The 12,423-nt window shown below is 37.3% G+C and overlaps 1 long non-coding RNA gene across 1 annotated transcript; it reads left to right on the forward strand.

Annotated features, from left to right (window-relative positions):
* The first annotated feature begins 482 nt into the window (after positions 1–482).
* Positions 483–11,315, forward strand: LOC108581925. The gene is made up of 3 exons (XR_001894825.3): positions 483–2,535; positions 5,562–5,680; positions 11,084–11,315. It is a non-coding gene; the product is annotated as an uncharacterized LOC108581925 (long non-coding RNA).
* Positions 11,316–12,423: the final 1,108 nt, after the last annotated feature.

A 12,423-nucleotide genomic window follows, 5' to 3' on the forward strand; every position in this document is an offset into this window, starting at 1 on the left:
TTATCTATCTAATTTTAGTGTATGCTTTCCACCACCTTCTTTAAATGGTAGCACATTATAGAACCTAAATCATACTTCATAAAATATAAGATTAAATTGATTGCTTTTGAAGCATTAGTTTATTTACCATTTGAAAGATAAAAAAGAGACACTGCCGGACGGGCTCGGTGGGTCACGTCTGTAATCCCAGCACTTTGGGAGGCAGAGGCGGGCGGATCACGAGGTCAGGAGATCGAGACCATCCTGGCTAATACGGTGAAACCCTGTCTCTACTAAAAATACAAAAAAAAAAACCTAGCCAGGCATGGTGGCAGGCGCCTGTAGTCCCAGCTACTCAGGAGGCTGAGGCAGGAGAATGGCATGAACCTGGGAGTCGGAGCTTGCAGTGAGCCGAGATGGCGCCACTGCACTCCAGCCTGGGCAACAGAACAAGACTCCGTCTCAAAAAAAAAAAAAAAAGAAAACAACAAAAAAAAGACACTGCCAATTAAACTTTTATACAGTATTTTCCCAGAATTTAAGTTCTATATTTATTAAAGCCTTTATCTAGACTTAAGTAGTCATAATTTTTTATACATTACCTTTGAGAAACATCAAAGAAAAGAATAAAAGCAAAATAATTGGTTACACAATTCTGAAACGTCTATACTCCCAGCATCTTATTTATTTGAATTAACTAAAGATTCAAATGCTTATATTTTACGTTTTTTTCCACAGAAAATAATTCTCTGGTTATCAAAAATATTGGCAAGACAGCATCACTAGCCTATTTCAGGACTGCTACTATACATAGGATCACCACCTCCCCTCCTATTTCCACATCCCCATTTAATGCCTGGGGTGACTCCACAATTATCTTTCAATCCAGTGACAAGTATTCTTAAGTTTAATGCTGACACTGTCTGATGGTCAGGAATTAATGGAAAGTAACAATTACAATAGCAATTTTAAGACACCATCACATGAAGGAGGCATTCCAATTTCAGAGACCTTAGAAAGTGAAAATAAAAGTTTTCCTATGAAACAAAGACATTAGGTTTATTAACATACACAGTGACCAAAAAAAAAAAAAAATCAGTATTTCGGGCAGTAATATATTATTCAGGTAATTATTCCACTTAGAAACTTTCCCAACTACTTAAACTCTGACCTGGTAGTTTTATTTTATCTTTTTCTAATTCTGCAGCTTGCTATCTCACCAAAGCCAGTTAATAGATTTTCTAAGATAAAGCCCTCCAAATATTTTAACCAATGTACTCAATGTCTACCTTCTACTCCTAAGAGTCTTCTCTCTGCTTAAGCATACCCATTTATTCAAAAACATTCATTATATCATTTATTGAACAAGTACTTACTGAATGGGTCGTACATTACAGGCACCATTTTAAACAATGGGGAAGCAAGTCTTGACACAAGTGTGCCAGTGTGTGCACATGCATACAAGCATGCAAGTAAGTGCTTACATGCACCTTTGCATCTCTTTGGAAGAACTGAGGTGGCTAGTTATACTGATGATAGGATTAGAAGGGATGGAAAGTTCAGGAAGAGAGAGGACCAAGTTTAAATGTCCTAAGACATGAAAATGTTTGGTGTTCTAGAAAATCAGATAGAAGGCCTATAGCTCATTCTCACAAATTAGGATTTAATTCTGGGACCAATAGGATGCCAGCCACTATTGATAGGTGTTAAGTATGTGACATAAATCAACTGCCTGTCCTGTCTTTATCCTGTAAAAGCTCTGTAACAGTGAAACAGTGAAAGAACTGTTATGTTACCTCCATTTTGGTTAATCGGCCTTTACCTATTCATGCATGTAGGCTAGGGTAGTTTTAGAGCACTGAGATGATACACAAGATCAGCAATCATGTAGTTTTTAAAACTCCCTCTGGGCTTAAAGGGAAATTAGGTAAGCAACTAACTATGTTTTTGTTAAAGATTTATAGGAGCATCGTGATCTGACCAAGGACAAATGATTTCCCAATCTTTTCAGACCCTTGCTGGTGCCCGGATGTGGCAGTTGTTGGTCATGTCTTGACTGCAACTCTCTCTTCTTCCTCCTGCCCTTAACATAAAAAGAGGCTGAAATGTGTACCGACCTAAGATGATATTGTAGGATGCTAGTTCACCATCTTCTCATTTTTCAGGCTCTCTGAATAAACCTGCTTGTCTTCCCACCAACTCTTATCTCCTGTGCTTGGCTTTGAAGTGGCAAATCACAGAACCTAGGTTCAATTACAATTTAATGGCATACAACGTGGGACTGTGTGGCTTGAGTTTTCCAGCCTGCTGTGTTTCCGATGGACCAAGCAATTGACCACAGCAGCATGCCAGGGCTTAACCATTCATGCTATGGGGCAAATCGAAAACCATTCATGAGGGCCTGCTGCTTATGACTAGTGACATATCAGCAGCCGTTAAGAACAGTTTGCCTTAGGAATTCTCCCTTCCTTCACCTTCCTGTCATCAGCTGCCTGCAGTGCCTTGTTGGTATAAGGAAATGCAGTGTCTGGTGGAGTCCACAGGCTCCAAGACTGGGTAAATCACTCTAGTATGCACAACTGACAAGTGTCTTTCCTTCCACTTAGGCTTTTCCTTAGAATAAGCTACTCTGTGTATTTGATTGGGGTACCCTGTTGCAGAAAGGAATAGTTGTTGGACTATTACCTAATTTGAGAATTGGTCGTTTGCAATTATGTCGGTTGTTTTTGTGGGACCTGGACTTACATGTTTAAAAACATGGGCAAATTCAAAGGCATGTCAGGTTTTCTGGGACTCCAGCTGGTTACATATTATGGTCTACTTTTATACACATTTAAAAACTAATGGACAAATTATAGTAAGAAAAATTCAGAGCTCAAATAGTTAATCTGCAATTATAGTTAAGCAGAGTCTTCCAAATATCTATACTTCTCTTTTCTGCCTACTTTATTAAGCTACTAGTGCTGAGATAAAACTCAGTAATTCAACGTTACTTGAAAATGTTGTTTTTCTTATATAGTTCATCCAGTTCTAGCTAATATGTAAACATTAAAAACTAAAACCAAAAAAAAAAAAAAAAAAGTAAAAGAGATTTTAAAATCAAACTTCCGTAGAAACTATTTTACCCAAAATTTTAGTCCACAGTCTTCACTTGATTAGCTATAATGGCAAATCAAATTTAGACATATAAACAGGCCCCAATTTTGTCAGAAATACCATTTGGATCCAGATATCTCATGTAAACCTGTTAGTTGCTATCTCATGGCTAGAGTTCCAAGGGAAAAAAAAATTAAAGTCCTTATTTGGGTGTATATATATGCATTTATATATGTTTATATTATATACATATGTATTATTTTATTTGCTGTATCTACATAGTAACAAATTGACATATAAATAAAAAAGCACATATAAATTAAGTAAATAAGTCCAAATGCTTTTCAAATTCACAAGACTTTAATGAATCTTTAATAAATAAGATGGTTTTAAAATTATTGGTAAAATAAAAATTTAGAAAATATATTCAAAATTGTTAGCATACATTTTTGTCTGTGTTAAGTATTTTATATTTGCCTGTGCTAGATATTTCAAGGAGTCAAGGTTTGGCACAAAGATTACAAGATTATAAACCTAGCCAAAACCAGAATAATCTTTGTGTGATCTTTTTGACAAGTAAGAATAACTTAGAATTGTGGTTCAATGAAATCAACTGAATCTTCTGAGATGCTGGCAAAATGCCTATGTGTTTAACTTTAAGGTTTGTAGGGAAACAACTAATGATCATAGGCTTTTAAAATGGTTAACAGAGAAATAACTTTAAATATTGGCTAATTTTGTCTAATATCTGTTTTCAGAGAAACTCTAGGGAAACTATTCAAAAAATTGAGTACATGTAAATGAGATTAATGCTTGTAGGTAACTTTTTGTATAATTCAAGATCTTAAAATTCTTTTGAATTGAATAATAAATACTCATTGTATGTCTGGGTCATTTCCAATTAAAAAAGGGTTGTAAAGTTGAGAAACATGTTTTCAAAAATTGTGGCAATGTTTTATCTAGAAAATGCTACCATCTCATAAACGCTTCAGAATTTCTTACTTCCTAGGTTTTTATCAAAGTTAAGGTTACTAAGAATAATAATTCTAGTTAATATATAATTCTGTAAGTTATGTTCTTATTGAGAAAAAGAATAATGGTATATAATTTGAAAGTTATATTAAAGTTATTTGAAAAATAAGGTAAAAGGGAACCAGAAAGTAGGAAAGTGAGATGTGAAAAGAGCTGTAGCAATAAAGATGTAGTTTTGGTAAGAAAGGTTATAAAGAAAAGAGAATAATTTGGTATGAAAGGGAATCTTGCATGGTAAATTTTTCTGCTAAATAAAAGGACTATTTTAAAAAGAGTAAATATTGGATGAATCAAAAACATCCAACCAAGTTGTAGTTGGTCTTTATAAGTCATATTATGGTTCGTGGAAGGTATTTTATGAAAGAAATGTTGTATATGATTAAGCTGCTTATAATTAAAGGGGAATTATTTATAATAGTATTATTATATTGTAATATGTTAAAACAAGGTTTCTCAAGGTATTGACTTACTCTTAACAAAATTATAAGAAATTTTAATTCTTAATTTTGTAACTTAATTCTTTTGAAAACTTCTCAGATTCATATCTCAGAAGTTCAACTTTTGTGTGTCTCTTTGCTTTCAGCTTTTTCGCCCCTTCAGAAAACCTAAGATTTTAACTATTTTCTTCATTGTTTTTGTCAGTTCCTGCAACTTTTTTCCTCTGGTCCTAACTATTGTTGTGGCCTGAGGCTGAAATATTTTATCCTAAAGGACTAGAAAAATCAATGTTTTCCTCCATTATAACTTGATTCTATACTCTTGCTGTTGTTAGTATGTCTAAAGTTTTCAATCTAATCAGAAAACTCATGCAGTTACAAAGAGTCACGTATTTCCCTGCGATACTTATAACCTTAAACACACTTTTCCTATACCTGATTACATTTGAGTACTCGTTTCATCAGCTTTGACTTCTATGTTGTCTAAATAGGCTTCTCATAAGTAGAAGCACTCATACTGCAGAAAGTTTTCTATTGCCTTTTTCATAACTAGCTTAAAAAACAAGATTTTACATTTTGCCAAGATAATTACTACATTGTCTTTATTAGGTTTTTGATTACTTAGGAAAACTGAGATTTCAAATGTTTATGGTTTTTACATGCATGTAACTTTCTGCATGGCCTTTAAGATCTTTTAACTATAACTCAGCTAAATGAATGACATTATTTTACAATAACCTATGATTCTGTTTTAATTAAATGTTTTCAGCCTTTTAATATCTTCGATTAACATCTTCAAAAACAAAATTCTAAACTAAGCCTTTGACTTATTACAAAGCTATAAAAATTAATCACTGCAAGGTTGTATACTGTGTTTACAACTTCCAGTCAGGACATGGACTCCAGTATCACCACCTCCAGCCCCTGGAAAGGGTCTTTATCAGGTGCTATTAGTGAATCCTGTGCTGTTAAGTTACAGGGTTTTGACTTCTGGGTATATCCATCTCATCCAAATAGGCACAGACTGCTGCTAAATCTTGAATGTTGCCACCAAAATTAACCAAAGCAACATCTTCAAGCCCAGGAAAGAGCGACAATCAAAATAAATTGCTTTAATGAGACACAGGGACAGAACTGTATGTAAAAACATGAAACTTTATTTAATAATTTTACTTCTATCTAAATTCCTTATGCTAAAAAATGAAATGTTTAGCTACCTGTGATCTTCCTTTTCCTGTCTTATCAAAATAAGGCAGGGCTCATGACCTTTTTGTTTAAAATGTTGCCAATTCTTTATGGTTTTTGCATTGTACAATCAAGAAAACAGCTTTTTTTCTTTTTGAACTATTTATAGCTTACAGAAATTGAATAAAACAACACAGATTGCCTTTCTCTTTCTACCTAACGTCTTCAGAATTTTGAAACTGTTCAATTCTGCTGGGCTAATCTGTTTTGTATTGCCAACATGCTGCTGTTAAAGCTATACAATATTAATTACCCTCCTTTTAAGCCCAGGGACGATCTCAGAAGAGGTGGGTGCATGAGATTGTAAGGGCCAGTTTTGTTGGATGAAATTAGTTCAGACACTCCAAATCAAATACGGACACACAGGTGCCTAAATAGCTGATGATTCAACACATAGAACCAAGTCAACTTTATAACCTTGCTTTTTGGCATTTGGTTTTTGGCTCTTACGTTAGTTTAAAACATTCTAAGGATTAATGAGCACCTGGCCACGTCCATTCCCATTTCGCTTAGAATGATTCATTGTCTATCAGTCTTTTGACTCTAAGTCAGTTAGCAATAGGAGTTCCAACAGTGGATGTGATGGACCGGGGCAATGATATGGGACAAATTAAAGATTGGTCATTGATACTGCCTCTGGCATATCCTGACCAAAAAAAAAAAAAAGGAGGATGTAAACTAAAAAAATAAAATTCTAAGACCCCACAGATGAAATGGGTCCGTCACTTTTCCAAAGAAAAATGGAACCTTAAAAACTTAGTTCCGAGTTATGTCAGGCATGGTGGCTCACACTTGTAATCCCAACATTTTGGAAGACTGAGGTGGGCGGATCACTTGAGGCCAGGAGTTTGAGACAAGCCTGGCCAACATGATGAGATCCTGTCTCTACTAAAAATACAAAACTTTGCTGAGCATTGGTGGCACATGCCTGTGGTCCCAGCTACTTGGGAGACTGAGGCCCAAGAATTGTTTGAAGCCAGGAGGCAGAGGTTGTAGTGAGCTGAGATCACAACACTGCACTCCAGCCTAGGAAACAGAGAGTGATATTGTCTCAAAAACTAAAACAAAAACAACAACAAAACAAAACAAACAAACAAACTTTGATCCCATCCATGATGGGATGGGAGGTCAGACACGCCTTATTCTACTCGTGCCCTTCTATGGTTTAGGCACAACAACTGACCAGCATTATTGTTAAAATAGAGATTATAAGACTGATGGAACAGGCTTTCTATGATAATAAGATAGCAAATTATAAACAAAACTTAAGTCCAGCCAGGCAAGGGTTAAGTCACACACCCCTACACTTAAACAATAAACCATGTTCTAACAGCCAGGTGGTTTTTCTTTTTTCTCTAGCAGGTAAATAAGCACTGGCTTCATACTAAGCAACATTAAAACAATTTTCAGCTTCACGAGATCCTGACTAACTGACTCCAAGTCCCTCCCTGTTCCAGCAGCAAAAGAGTACAGCTTTTATTAAATAAGAGACTGATTACAGTAATCTTCTCTTAATATAAAGACCACTGACCATAAACCAGTTCAGAGTGGCTTACAGAAATTGTGCATGTGTGTGCCTTTGTGTCTTATATATATGGCTGAATTGTAATACATATAAATGTTAAGTCTCCACTCCAAGGTGAATATGATTTGCATATTACATACACGCTTGTTCAGTATGTATGTGTCAAGACCACTTTTATAAATATTCACAGCTTCTCCTATAAACTATTCAATATATATGTTTAGTCAACCTGTCATGATATTCCCACAGGAGCCCTTGGCGTATAATTGACAGTGAGTATATTAGTCTGTTCTCACACTGCTAATAAGGACATAACTGAGACTGGTAATTTATAAAGAAAATGAGGGTTAATAGGCCCCTAGTTCCAAATAGCTGGGGAGGCCTCAAAATCATTGCAGAAGGCAAAGGAGGAGCTAAGGCATGTCTTACATGACAGCAGGCAATAACTTGTTCAGGGAAATTCCTGTTTATAAAACCATCAGATCTCATGAGACCTATTCACTACCATGAGGACAGTATGGGGCAGACTCCCCATGATTCAGTTATCTCCACCTGCCTCCACCCTTGACATGTGGGGATTATTATAATTCAAGGTGAGATCTGGCTGCAGACATATCCAAACCATACCATTTGACCCTGGGTCCTCTTAAATATTATGTCCTCACATTTCAAAACCAATCATGCCTTCCCAACAGCCCCCCAAGTCTTAAGTCATTCCAGCATTAACCCAAAAAGTCCACAGTCTGAAGTCTCATCTGAGACAATGGAAGTCCTTTCTGCCTGTAAAATGAAAAGCAAGTTATTCACTTCCTACATACAATGGGGATACAAGTATTGGGTAAATACACACATTCCAAGTGGGATAAATTGGCCAAAGCAAAGAAACTACAGGACCCATGCAAGTCTGCAATCCAATTGGGCAGTCACATTTTTTTTTTTTTTAGACAGAGTCTTGCTCTGTTGCCCAGACTGGAGTGCAGTGGTGTGATCTCGACTCACTGCAAGCCCCATCTCCCAGGTTCACACCATTCTCCTGCCTCAGCCTCCCGAGTAGCTGGGACTACAGGCGCTCGCCACCACATCTGGCTATTTTTTTGTATTTTTAATAAAGATGGAGTTTCACCATGTTAACGAGGATGGTCTCAATCTCCTGACCTCATGATCCACCCACCTTGGCCTCTCAAAGTGCTGGGATTACAGGTGTAAGCCACTGCACACAGCCGGGGCAGTCAAATCTTAAAGCTCCAAAATGATTTCCTTTGACTCCATGTTTCATATCCAGGTGATTCTGATGCAAGAGGGGGACTCCCATAGCCTTGGGCAGCTCCACTCCTATGGCTTTACAGGGTACAGCCACCCTCTCAGATGCTTTCATGGGCTGGTGTTGAGCATCTGTGGCTTTTCCAGGTGCACAGTGCAAGCTGTCAGTGGATCCACATTCTGGGGTCTGGAGGATGGTGGCCCTCTTCTCACTGCTCCACTAGGCAGTGCCCCAGTGGGGCTATATGTAGGGGCTCTGACCCCACATTTCCCTTCTGCACTGCCCTACCAGAGGTTCTCCATGAGGGCTCCACCTCTGTAGCAGACTTCTGCCTTGACATCCAGGTGTTTTCGTACATCCTCTGAAATCCAGGCAGAGGTCCCCAAACCTCAAATCTTTACTTCTGTGCACCTGCATCACAGGCCCAACACCATGTGTAAGCCTCCAAGGCTTGAGACTTACATCCTCTGAAGCAATAGCCTGAAGTCTACATTGGCCCCTTTTAACCACCCCTGACATACAGGGTACCGAGTCCCAAGATGGCACAAAGCAGCAGGGCCCTGGGCCCAGTCCACAAAACTATTTTTTCTCCTAGGCCTCCAGGCCTGTGATGGGAGAGACTGCCATGAAGACCTCTGACATGACCCAGAGACATTTTCCCCATTTTCTTGGATATTACCAGTTTACTTCTCACTATTTATGCAAATTTCTATAGCCAGCTTGAATTTCTCCTCAGAAAGTAGGTTTTTCTTTTCTATCACATCACCAGGCTACAAATTTTCTGAACTTTTATGCTCTGCTTCCCTTTTAAACATAAGTTCCAATTCCCATGCATATCTTTGTGAATACATAAAACTGAATGCTCTTAACAGCACCTAAGTCACCTCTTGAATGCTTTGCTGATTAGAAATTTCTTCTGCCAGATGCCCTAAATTATCTCCCTCAAGTTCGATGTTCCATAAATCTCTATGGCAGGGCAAAATGCTGCCAGTTTCTTTAATAAAACATGCAGGAGTTACCTTTACTCCAGTTCCCAACAAGTTCCTCATCTCCATCTGAGACCACCTCAGCCTGGATTTTATTGTCCATATCATTCTCAGCATTTTGGTCAAAACCATTCAAAGAGTCTCTAGGAAGTTTCAAACTTTCCCACATCTTCCTGTCTTCTTCTGAACCCTTCAAACTGTTCCAACCTCTGCCCTTTACTCAGTTTAAAAGTCCCTTCCACATTTTTGGGTATCCTTATAGCAGCATTCCACTCTACTGGTACTAATTTACTGTATTAGTCTGTTCTGATGCTGCTAATAAAGACATACCTGAGACTGGATAATGTATACAGGAAAGAGATTTCATGGAGTTAAAGTTCCACATGGCTGGGGAGGCCTCGCAATCATGGCAGAAGACAAAGGAGAAGCAAAGGCACATCTTACATGGTAGCAGGCAAGAGCTTGTGCAGGGAAGCACACATTTATAAAGCCATCAAATCTCATGAGACTTATTCACTACCATAAGAACAGCATGGGGGAACTTCTCCTATGATTCAATTATCTCCACCTGGCCCCACCCTTGACATGTGGGGATTACTATAATTCAAGGTGAGATTTGAGTGGGGACACAGCCAAACCATATCAGTGGGAAACAAACTTATTGACTTTCTTATTGACATAGGTGCTATGTATTCTGTAGTTAATGCCTGTCTATACCCTGATTTGATAAAGACTGTAATAGATACAGAAATGCCAGGGAAAACTGCCACTTCTTTCCACAATCTTTAGATTGTCATTTTGGATAACACAGTTGATGAAAAAAACTGATAAGTCATGTCCTAAAAAAAGGTATTGTCAAAATATGTCAAGAAACTAATCTGACTTGGGATGTTTCCAATTGCTCTGTTGTGTATTAGATAGCTCTCCAAAATAGGCTCAAATTGAGTCTCTTTGAAATATTATATGGTAGATCATGCCAGGATTCTACCCTGGTGGGAAAACCAACTGATGTGTTAAGAAAGTTAACAATTGCCAAATATGTTAAGACACAGGGCACTATACTAACTTCTGTTCATGTTTGCTTCTTGCAAGACCACTCACTCATCCCACAGATGTGGCCCTACATCCTTTTTGACTGGGAAATTGAGTCTTTATAAACATTTAGAAAAAAACCAAGAATCTAGCATTCAGTTGGTATTCAGGTCCTTGATTTCATTCCATAGTTGCCCCTTACTGATTTTTTGAAGCAGGAAGCAGGCAGATGAAAGATGACATCCCATTTCCAAGGTACCACAAGATAGTGAAATGAGCCTTTAGACAATGGGGAATTGTAACAGTGAACTTGTGAAGGAAGTAGCATAACTAACTCAATTTTTAAGTGTCCCTTGCCCATTCCTGCACATAGGCTAGTATAATTTCAGAACATTGAGATAATATGCAAAAACAGCAGTCATGTAGTTTTTAAAATGAACTCTGGGATTAAAGAGAAAGTATGTAAGCAACTCACTGTGTTTTTTTAAAGATTTACAGGAGCACTGTAACCTGACCAAGGACAAAGAAGTTCCTAATCTCAGATACTCACGGATCCTCAGATGTGTGTGGTCATTGATCACGTCTTGATTACAACCTCTTTCTCTTCCCCCTCCCCTTAACAAAAAATGAGCCTGAAATATGTACTGACTTAAGAAGCTGTGTTAGGACACTAGTCCACCATTTTATGGCTTGCTGAATAAACCTGCTTTTCCTTTCACCAACTCTCATCTCTTGTGTTTGACTTTCAAGTGGCAAGCAGCCAAACCTGGGTTAGGTTACGCTTAGATCCTCTTTTGCATCTCTTCAGAAACACTGAGGTAGCTGCTTGAACTGATTAAAGGGTGAGAAGGGATGGAAAGTTCAGGGAGAGAAAGGAGCAAGTTTAAATTTTCTGAGACACAGAGGTACTTGTTGTGCTTGAAAACCAGAGAAAAGGCATTGTGGCACATGTTCACAATTTAGAATTTAATTCTAAGACCAGTAGGATGCCAACCACTATTGATGGGTGCTAAGTATGTGACACAGCTTTAAATCACCTGCCTGCCCTGTCTTTATCCTATAAAAGCTCTTGAATTGTCAATGATCTTTTTTTTAAATGTAACATTCCAAATATCAGAGCAGTACTGCCAGGTTTTTTCTGGGCATAGCAACACAGAATGTGATTCTCACCATCTTACATTTACAATGTTGAAATTGTGAGATAAATCTTTTCCTATTTAACTTTTTGTAGTTTGCCATAGTAGATACTTAAGATAATTTTGGATTCTGATTCTTTTTTTTTTTTTTTTGAAACCCAGTCAGTTTCTCCCATCAGCTTCTTACTACCTGCAGTTTCTCCCATCAGCTTCTTACTACCTGCTTATGTTTCTCATTGACATTTTAAATCATGGGTTACAAAAAAAAAGTTGAATGAGATATTTTTAAGGAAAAGTTCTAGAGATGTCACTTTAAAGTTTCCAGTGTACTAACACAGATCAATAATTGAATAATTTTTTGGCGAGGCCATTCAAAAAATTGAAAATTCATCAATTTATACTACAACAAAGTCACTTCCTTTCACCTCTTTTTCAAAGACATCATAAGGACAATTGATGGATTTTACCACATTGTATAATTATGTTAATTTATTTTAATACCCTTTTATGTCTTCTTTACTAAGATGTGAATCTAATAAACATTTTTTAAAGTTTATGATTTAACTAATTCTGGGGGAGAAATGTACCATCTCGGGAACATCTTCAAAGGAAGCTTCCTTAAAACTGAGTTATTCCTTCTGATAGTCTAGAATTGAATGTTTGCTTGTGACAGTCACCAAGGTATGCTACTCAA

This window comes from Papio anubis, chromosome 12, assembly GCF_008728515.1.
Source record: "Papio anubis isolate 15944 chromosome 12, Panubis1.0, whole genome shotgun sequence".
NCBI lineage: Eukaryota > Metazoa > Chordata > Mammalia > Primates > Cercopithecidae > Papio > Papio anubis.